Source organism: Artibeus jamaicensis, unplaced genomic scaffold (genome assembly GCF_021234435.1).
Source record: "Artibeus jamaicensis isolate MK-2021 breed Jamaican fruit bat unplaced genomic scaffold, CSHL_Jam_final contig_519, whole genome shotgun sequence".
Lineage (NCBI taxonomy): Eukaryota > Metazoa > Chordata > Mammalia > Chiroptera > Phyllostomidae > Artibeus > Artibeus jamaicensis.
The window spans coordinates 46,841,617-46,851,947 of NW_026521871.1; the positions used below are offsets into that span (position 1 = coordinate 46,841,617).

Here is a 10,331-nt window from a genome sequence, read left to right on the forward strand (position 1 = left end):
TCGACCGAGTAGTACTGTTATGACATTATTCACTGTATAGACAGCTCCCTGTGTTGTGGAGCTGGGGTGAAGTTGTAGAAGCCTAGCCCAGGAGTGGGGTGAGGGTTGGGGTCCCGGAGCCCAGGCAAGCAGGATGTGGCATTTACCTAGGACAGTCTGAGGTCGCAGTCAGGAGGGGAGACATCCTGGCTGAGGCATCTTCAGGTTTGTATCTGGATAGTGTTCAATGCCACTCTGCAGCTATGATAAGATGGAAGGAAAATCAGGGAACAGTCTGGCAGGCTGGAGTGAGGAAGGTGAGGTACGAGGTTCCAAATAGTTTCTCTGATGGGGACAGGCCTGGCCCCCCCTTCCACTGTGCTCCTAGTTCTTGCAGGGACCACAGATGCTCCCCTCCCACAGGTGCATCCTGGGGTCCACCATGAGTGATTTGTAAAGGAAAAAAGCCTCTCTGTGTCAGTGTAGACCCAGAGCTTCCAAGATGTTCTGCCTGACTCACATCCCTACTTCAGCTTCTTCATGGAAGAGCTCAAAGAGCCAGCTGTCAGAGAAGAAAGGAGAAGGACTCAGGGTAGACACCGGACATAAAGCCCTCTGCTCTCGGGTCTCCCTTAAGGCCAGCAACACAAAGGCAAAGGACAGAATGAGAGCAGTCACCCCATTATTCTTTAGAACTGTCACATGTACCAGGGGGCAGCAGCCTCCTGTTAGCCACGCTCCTTTGCTCACATAGCAGCCATTTGACATTAACACTAAACACTGCCTCTCCGGCTCCCAGCATCCATCGCCTTTTGTGTCTGACAATGGCTTCCTGTCTGTCAGCCAGAGGGCCACTTAGTGTCGCTGGGAAGTCCAGCTATGGTATTTTCTTCAAAGTGATGGGCAATACTTCCTCTTGTGCCCCATCCACCAGGGAAGGGGCATGAGAGAAACTCTGTTTGTGGGCGTGTGTGTGTGTTTTGGAGTGATCAAAGATAAAACTGTTCATACTGTTTCACAGCAGCCTCCGTGCTCCATTTACTTAGTGGACAACAACCACTAAATGGAAGAGTAAGGCACTGAACACAGACAGGTCTGTGGAAATCCGTATCTGTGCTGAACCATATATTAAAATTTCAGATTACCAATATGCTTAAAATATCATGTTAGGGCTGTTCGTAGAGCTTCAGAGTTTGTACAAATGAGCCAGTGCTAGATTAGCATTAATGGCTTTTCATCCACTTTTTCTGAATCTGAATTTCTTAGCTTATTTTTTTGTGAAAGTGGCTCTGTGCGCCTTCCAGGCATCTCATATATTCTGACTCACTGATGTAGTACAGCAGAAGCTAAAGCCTGACTTCCTGCCTTTGCCTCCCAGCTCCTCTGGGGCTGGCCTGTGACCGCAACATAGTGCAATTACTCACCCACCCTCTCTGTGCCTGTTTATGGCAGCGATAGCCACCCGGTGATGTCCTAAAAGTCCTTCACTCACAGAGTGGTTCCGAGGGTGACATGAGTTAAGGTGGGCAGGAGGTTCAGAACAGTGCCTGGCAGACAGTAAGTGCCCTGAAGACGTCTGTTGTCATCATTGTCGTTTATTATATGGCTGCTGTAATTTTTCATTTTTACCCGTGCAAATCCTCTTATTCCCCATGCATATGCAAAGTGCCTCTTCTGTCACACTGCCCTGACTGCATCTGCTAGATGAGATATGGTCTTTCCTGCCTTAAAAATTCCATAAAACCTTAGACTTTTATTTAGCACCAAAGTATCTACTTTGCAAATGATAAGGAGTACATGGACACCTCTCTTGAAATTGCTTAGGGAAAACTTTTTATTTTTAAGATGCTTCAAAAAGTTTCTACAAATAGGGATTATATTCTACTTATGTGGTGGAAAGCTTTGCTAGTCAAAGACTGGTTCACGGACTGGAGAGTATGCACATCACCTGAGACCAGTCAGAAATGCAAAAACCCTGACCTCTCCCCAGCCCTGCTGCACCAGGGTCTGCACCGTACAAGGTCCTCAGCTCACCTCCCACTGAAGCACTGGTGTAAAGCTTGAGTACCTGCCTGAGATGAGCTGGATTCAGCTACTTGGTTTGGGGAAAAATAGGACCTATGTCTTCATAAGAGCTCCATAATACTAAGAAACTTCTTTTAATATGTAACAAAGCTGAAATGTGAACTCAAGTCTCTGAATCCAAAATCTTAACCATTAATCTATGTATTCTTGACTAAATGTCATTGCTTACCTATTGGAAAAGTATGATGTTTATGATGTGGATGTCAAAAAAGGGACTTGAGTCCCAAGGTCATCACATACTAGTGTGGATATAGGAGACCCATAGTTGCAGGAGTTTCCAGGTACTTAAGGATGCCTGGAGGGTGATGTTGATGGATTTTGGTCAGTGACTGTTGTATGTCAGGTTTACATGGGGAAAGGCAATAAAGAGCAAGTTGGAGAAAGGTTGAAGGATTTGTCAACCTATTGCCTCTCTCCAAAGGTAAATATATTGACTATTAAAGGTTGGACAAGACTTCCGCCAAGATGGAGGATTAGGGTGGATGTGCCTGCCTCCTCTCACAACCAAGTTTAAGGACAACTAAATATTAGCATCAGAGAACACAACCAGAACACGGAAAACTGAACTTTTCGGAAGTCCGCAAACAACAAATTCTCCGGCCCGGCCGGTAAGAGGCGAAACCGGCGGCGGCGGGTTGAGGAGTTACAAAGGAGAACTCGTTGGACCCGGGCGCGGGCGCGGAACCCAGACGCGCGACTTTTCGGAAGTCCGCAAACAGCAAGTTCTCCGGCCCGGCCGGTAAGAGGCGAGGCCGGCGGCGGCGGGTGGAGGAGTTACAAAGGAGAACTCGTTCGACCCGGGCGCGGGCGCGGAACCCAGACGCGCGCGCGACTTTTCGGAAGTCCGCAAACAGCAAGTTCTCCGGCCCGGCCGGTGGGAGGCGAAGCCGGCGGCGGCGGGTTGAGGAGTTACAAAGGAGAACTCGTTCGACCCGGGCGCGGGCGCGGAATCCAGTCGCGTGAATCCAGTCGCACGGGCTCCAAACCCAGGATTGGACCTAGTGAGCAGCCCACCGGGTGAGTGACTACGGTGGAGTCAGTGGGGAGGCGGTGGCAGCGAGTTGACTGTGGGTGCCCGGTTACGCGCGGGTGAGGGAGTGAGCGGGGGACCGGTGGCGGCGCCATTTTTCCCCCGCTCTGACCACGCCCCCACATACAGCGTCACAACCCAGCGACCTGGGACTCCAAGGCGCCGCTTCTCTCACTTAAAGGGCCAGAACAGACCAAAAATGTCGCAGGGGGACCTCAAAGTCCCGGAGATAAATCTAAGTGACGAAGAAATAGCAAATCTCTCAGACGCACAATTTAAAACACTGGTCGTCAGCTTCCTCACAGATCTGGTGGACTATAGCCACAAATTAGAGAAACATATGAAGGCTAAATTAAGGGAAATGAATGGAATTCCACAGGAAACCCATAGAGATGAAAAAAAAACTGGGGCTCAACTCAATGGAGTAAACCAGAAGGAAGAAAAAAATGATCAATCAGAAAGGAATGAAGAAATAAGAATTCAGAAAAATGAGGAGAAGCTTAGGAACTTCCAGGACATCTATAAACGCTCCAATATCCGAATTATAGGGGTACCAGAAGGGGGAAAGACACAACCACCAGTGGAAAAACTATTTGAACAAATAATAAAAGAAAATTTCCCCAATCTGGCAAAGGAAACAGACTTCCAAGAAATCCAAGAAGCCCAGAGAGTACCAAAAAAGTTGGACTCAAGAAGGAACACACCAAGGCATATCATAATTACATTAGCCAAAATTAAAACGAAGGAGAGAATCCTGGAAGCAGCAAGAGCTAAGGGGACAATCACCTACAAAGGAGTCCCCATCAGGCTGTCAGCAGATTTCTCAAAAGAGACCTTACAGGCAAGAAGGGGCTGGAAAGAAATATTCCAAGTCATGAAAACTAAAGACCTACAACCAAGATTGCTCTACCCAGCAAAAATTTCATTTAGAACGGAAGGACAGATAAGGTGCTTCTCAGATAAGACCAAATTCAAGGAGTTCATCATCACCAAGCCCTTATTATATGAAATGTTAAAGGGACTTATCTAAGAAAAAGAAATTAAAGAAACATGAACAGTGAAAGGACAACAAGCTCACAGTTATCAACAACCACACCTAAAACGAAAGCAAACTAAAAGGACAGCTAGATCAGGAGTGGAAACATAGAAATGAAGAGCTCAAGTAGGGTTAGCAACAGGGGGAGTGGGAGTAGAAGACGGGAGAGAAGGTACAGAAAACAAGTAGCATAGACAGTAGATAGAAAATAGATGGGGGGGGCAAGAATAGTATGGGAAATACAGAACCTAAAGGACTTGAGACACATGGACATAAGCTAAAGGGGGGGTAATCGGGGGGGTGGGGGGGCAGGGTGGAGGGGAATGAAGGGGGGAATAGAACAACTGTAACAGCATAAACAATTCAAAAAAATAAAATAAAATAAATAAATAGAAAAAAAAAATAAAGGTTGGACAAGTATTAATTTTCAAGTGCACAAAGGAGCAGATTTCTTTTAGGATATTTTGTTTGAGAAAAAAACATTTTAATTTACTTTTTACCAAAACTGCCTAATTTTCTTGCATCTTTTTAAGTCAGTTTTTCTTCTGATTTTTTTAAACGGTGCTGAACTCCATAGATTTAAGTAGTGTGTGTTCCTTACAAGTTTCTTGCTATTTCTGTTGTGCTTTTGAGGTTGGCTCTGCTAGGAGGAAGAACAAAGAAATCACTCAATAATTCCTAATTTTAATGCTCCAAGTGAACACTCTAACACTCCAGTACATAGAAACATAAAAAGAAGCTGGCAAAGAACACAGTTCTCTCCCAATGCCTTCATGAAAGTGCTTATGCTAACTCAGGGTGTAGCCTTGGTTTAGGGGCTGAAGGGAAGGAGATTTGGGAGGAATCTTCAGGGTAGGTATATGAAGGAGGATGCCACAAAACCTGGAATTTATTTATTAAAAAGGTGTATTTATTCTTCCATGTTTATACTTCCATCACCTCCAAAGTATACTCCATTTGATGCAATACATCCATCAAGATGTTTTTTTCCACTGCCCAAAACAGTTTTTGAACTCATAGATTTTGATGCCTTCTAGTGACTCTGCCTTTTTTGTTTCATCGCTTCTACATTGGCAAAACCTTTCCCTTTGAGGACTTTTTTCACCCAAGGAAATAAAAATAAAGTTGCTGGAGGTGAAATTGAGTGAACAGAGACCGTAGGGCATGGGGGTCAGTGCAATTTTTGACCAAAAACTGCTGAACACTCAGTGCAGTGTGGGCAGGTGCATTCGTACATCACCCATCATGAAGTGGGCAAATGTGTTGAAAGAGTCTTCCAAAAAAGTTCACTGAAGCTGAAGACAGCCTCTCACAACAACCCAGCTGGTACAGTGACCCAGACGGGTTCCTAGAGCACTCACCCAGCGAGGGAAGCATGTACTACAAGGGGCTCACCTCCAGCAGATAATTCTGGTTTTTTATGGGTGCCCCACCTCAACTTGTCTGATAAAAAAGAATCACATTTTGGCCCCCCAGGGCCTACCACAGGCTGTGTCCTTATACTGACAGCACAGAAAGGGGAAGGCAGAGCAAAGCCACCGCATATGTGCCTCGGCCCAGGCCCCTCGCCTGGTACGTATTGTGAACGGGGGACATAGAATACAGAAAAAAAGAATCACATTTTATTTTAAAGCTGGATGCGACTAGAAATCATGCAGACCCACCTTCTCATTTATCCAATGAGGGAAAGGAGGCCAAGAGATTTATCAAGGTCATGGGTTAGTCATGACTCGGCACTGCCTGCAAGGCTGGCACATGGGGGAATCTGAGCGACAGCTGGGACGGCTCTCTCTGGGGTCATACAAGAATCTGGAAGTCCTCCATGGAGTCTCCCCAATGAGAAAAGGCTGATTTCTCTTCATTACATCACAGTTATTGCTGATACTCTATTTGTAAAAGGTTCTGGGTTCTCTTGAAACTATCCAATATGCTGCAATAGAACTAAATCCAGCCATGGGGATCTCTCCAGTGCTGCAGCCCCCAGACCAAGGGAAGCCTTGATATTCACCGCACACGCTTCTGGGCAGCCGGGCCTGGTGCCCCACATCTGCATCATGCACAGGCTCCAAGATCGACCCTCCTGCCAGACTGGGGAGAAATGCCTCCTCTCTAATGGCCCACGCCCCTTTCTCTTTACATTTTCTCTAGGTGCGGGATTTGCCCAACCCTACACCTAGGAGAAACTGATCCATGAGTTTAGACTTGCACAAGTGGGTAAAATGATAAACATTCACCAGCTTTTCTGTTATACTGTAAAAAAAAAACCATGAGGTAGGAAAATTAAGGATCTAGCAGCCTCCCTGAAACAGGAGTGGGAAAATATAGGAAACATACACACAGAGCTGCAATTTGGCATGGTTCTCTACAGCAGAAAAAGTAACGCCCAATTAATATGCCAAGAAATGATCACACCACATGGACTAATATATTTCCCATTTAAACTTTACATTGAAATGTTAAGCTAAAATGTGATAAATGCTAAGTGTATTCAGGCCACCTGCACATCTCCAGAATGTGTAGGGGGGAAGGTTTGAGAGGCACTGAACTAGGCCAGTGTCCTGCTTTTGCAGGTGAGGGAAATGAGGCCCAGCCACGTACTCTGGGTTTACACACAATTCTGGCAGATCCAGGTCACAGTTGAGTGGACAGAGGCCTCAGAGTTTGTGGCAAGCTTGGAGAAACCACACCGGTTACTTCAGCCTATCAAGGAGGCCCCTGGAGCCCAGAGTGCTCTCCCTCAACCAGGGCCCTGCTGCTCTTTGCTTGGTCCTTGTAGGCATATCACCTGTCCTACCGATTGCAGCAACAGAAGAGACCAGGCCTGCAGGGGTGCTGGCATTAGAACTGTCGGCTCACCTTTCCCTTAGCCACCAGGACTAGCCCTTTAGTTCCTACACCCATCGCTAGCTCAGTCACCACGGGGTGCCCAAGCCAACCTCTTAATCCACTGACACTAGGACATTCTCCTCAGTGGGTTCTGTGCATGTTTCCACCCCTTCCCAAGCTCCCAGACCCTCCCGTCATGATCTCTGGACTGCTCCAACTGGCATCAGCAAAAATTCTCTACTTCCTCAACCTCTTCTTTTTGATGTCCTTCACCTCTAGAACTCCCTGACTCCTGACCCACTCTGAGAAGTTTTTTTAGACAAATCATATTCATTTTGAGGGAACCCTTCAGGCATTTGCTTTTTTTTTTCTGGTTGAGAAAATGAATGTGATTCAAAGTAAATGTGATTAATGTCTTTACCAAAAAGATCTCACAGAGCTAGCTCCTTCTACCAGGTGACAGAGCAAGAAATCTGCAGTCTGCAACCCAGGAGAGGACCCAAACCCAACCATGTGAGCACCCTGATCTTGGAATTCCAGACTCTGGACCTGTGAAGAATAAATCTCTGTTCTGTTGTAAGTCTCCCAATGTGCAGGGGTTTCTCAAAGCAGGTCAAATGGACTAGGACATCTTTTTTGTTATGGTCTTTGCCTGACTCCTGGTCACCTCTTTCAATGAAAGATTTTAGAAAGTGGCTCACTATTTTCATTAGTATTATTTTATGATTTTTATATCACATCAAAATAACAGAAATCCACTAAAACAGTGGGGAGGAGGGAAAGACAGAGTGAGAGAGAGCAAAAGAGAGAGAAAATGAGAGAGGGAGAGAGAGAGACTCAGTAGGAAAGGAGCATGGAGAACCAATATCAAGTACCTTAACTGACAACAGAAAAGGCTAAGTACAGCTTGAGCTGATGGCAGCTGTGGCTGGGGTATGAAAGCCACATGCAGCAAGATGAGCACTGACACAGTTCATCCTCCCCTGAAATGCACACGGATGGGTGCATCAGGTTCTTCTGAAATCAGGGCAGCCAGACGGAGTCGAGGGCAGTAAACCTGGTTGAAAGCATGATTAAGAGCAGTAAGAAATCTGGATCTCCTCATTTTTCCTACAGAGCCAAGTGCTGTGACCTTTCCCTCTTTCAAAGAAGCCTGGATGTTTACTCTCTCAAGATCTTAAGTGAAAAACAGTTGAGCCTTGAGAATAGGAGGTACAAGGAAGGCTAGAAATGATATTCCAATAATGAAAACAAGAGACTGGAGTACAATTTCCCTGTTGAAAAGTAAGCCCCCAGTTCCTTTCCCTATTCAAACCATGAAAGTCAGCTTTACATAACACACTCAAACAAGAGATTAGAGTATTCCTCTCTGGGGAAACTAGTCAGATCGAGATAAGAAAACCTCCAAGTCCTACAGACATTGACCTTGGGTTGTCCAACAGATAAATAGCCAGATCTCTGCCTGATCAATTTACAATGCAGTGCATCCGTTGACAATTGCTACTGCTCCCCCACCAGCACCATCCCTGCTGCTAAGAACCAGCGATGACCAGGCATTTGAGAAAACATTTAAATGAAGATCAGAGAGAAAATTTAAAAAAAAAGAAAGGAGAACAGAAAAAATAGATAATGCTATGTATGAGTAGAGGAAAACATTACAATTAGTTAATATCAAGGGAAAATATTGCTTCCATTACATTGCAAGTAGATATAATAGAACAAAGACTGAAGAAAAAGAAATATTAGAGATAAAAATGATACTAGCATAAATTAAAAGTGCAATAAGCATACTTAAAGATAAATTAAGGAAGAAGAACATAAATAAAAAGATAATCTCTATAATCACATTTGGAGAGAAAACTTAAAAATATCACAGAAATGGAGATCACAAGGAGAGTTACCAGTGGGGGAGTAGGAGGGGAGAGAGAGGGAAGAGGTACAGAGAGTAAGTAGCATAAATGGCAGATAGAAAATAGACAAGGGGAGGTTAAGAATAGAATAGAAAATGTAGAAGCCAGAGAACTTATATGTACTTCCCATGGACATGAACTGAAAGAGGGGAATGCAGGTGGGAAGGGGTGTGCAGGGTGGAGGGGAATAAGGGGGGGTGGGACAACTGTAATAGCATAATCAATAAAAGATATTTAAAACTTTTTTAAAAAGGTAAAGACATGTCTGGTATGTCTGTATCAGTTAAGGATCTAGTAATTCATGCACACATAAAACACACACTCACACACACAAGTGACACAGAGTAATCAAAAGACCAAACTCTAAATAAATTGTTAACTCATTCATTAATTATGCTACTGATTATACGTAAGTATTAAAAGCCAATTTTATAAGCATCTTTTTCTTATTTTCTCCAGTGACCTTTACTATCTCTGTCTACCAATGTGCTAGTGTATGTAACACTGGGTAAATTGTATTCTTCATATTTCCATGTTGATGGTAGAATGGTTTGAAATCTAAATGGGTTTTTCAATTTCCCTCTATACATGTCTAATTGAAGCAAAAGGCTTTCACCGATGAAATAGTAACAAATTCTATATATCTCTGTGCTATGTACCTTGGAGTCAATACATAAGTTAAATATTTTTATGTTGGGATTCAATATCTGGTGTCTGCTTGTCTTATTTGAAAAAAATTTCACTTGAAAGCAATGTGAACAATTAAACACTTATTTATTTATAAATATATTTTATTATCATACTGGTGACATTTAGCAGCTAGTTATATTTTAAAAGAAATTGTGGGTATTGCCATTTATTTAATAGTAGAACTAACAGAACCACGGAGGGAGTTACAGAGAAGACAAATGAGGCATTGGTGAGGCAACCGCTCCCTTGTGGGTTAACCATTAAAGACCAGGAGTCAATGAGCTGTGCGAAAGTTGAAAGTTTGCTATTAGTGCCTTTCTAGGCACTAGATTTGTATGTAATATAAATATTCTATCTGGAGCACATGATTGCTGGAGGCTCTATGAGCCACCTGAATGGCAAACCGTTAATACAGTACTTTCTGTCCTTCTGCTTCACTCATTTGGTATTTGTTGGAAAAGTTTAACTGCTCTAATGCTCTTTTAAATAATTAAAATGCTTGTTTGCTTTGTTCTCCCCTTGATATATAAAAAAAATGGCTGAAAATAATTCATCCTGAAGTTGAGTAATAGCCATGGCTTTGTGCTACAGGAACATAACTAGCTTGAAAAATGTGTTAAATGCCCTCTCAATTAAATTCGAATGGTAAATGAGATCTTTTATTGGTGTGGGGCAAACATGTTCTGCTAATACACACTCTGCTGTCAGATTTATTTCCTTCTAAGAATAGCATGAGTTGTTTCCAATCTGAGATTCTTAGAAGTTCAGCTATCAT

The 10,331-nt window shown here is 43.8% G+C and overlaps 1 non-coding gene across 1 annotated transcript; it reads left to right on the forward strand.

Annotated features, from left to right (window-relative positions):
• The first annotated feature begins 5,596 nt into the window (after nt 1–5,596).
• LOC119051559 (small nucleolar RNA SNORA51) lies at nt 5,597–5,728 on the forward strand. The gene has a single exon (XR_005082949.2). It is a non-coding gene; the product is annotated as a small nucleolar RNA SNORA51 (small nucleolar RNA).
• The last annotated feature ends 4,603 nt before the right edge of the window (nt 5,729–10,331 follow it).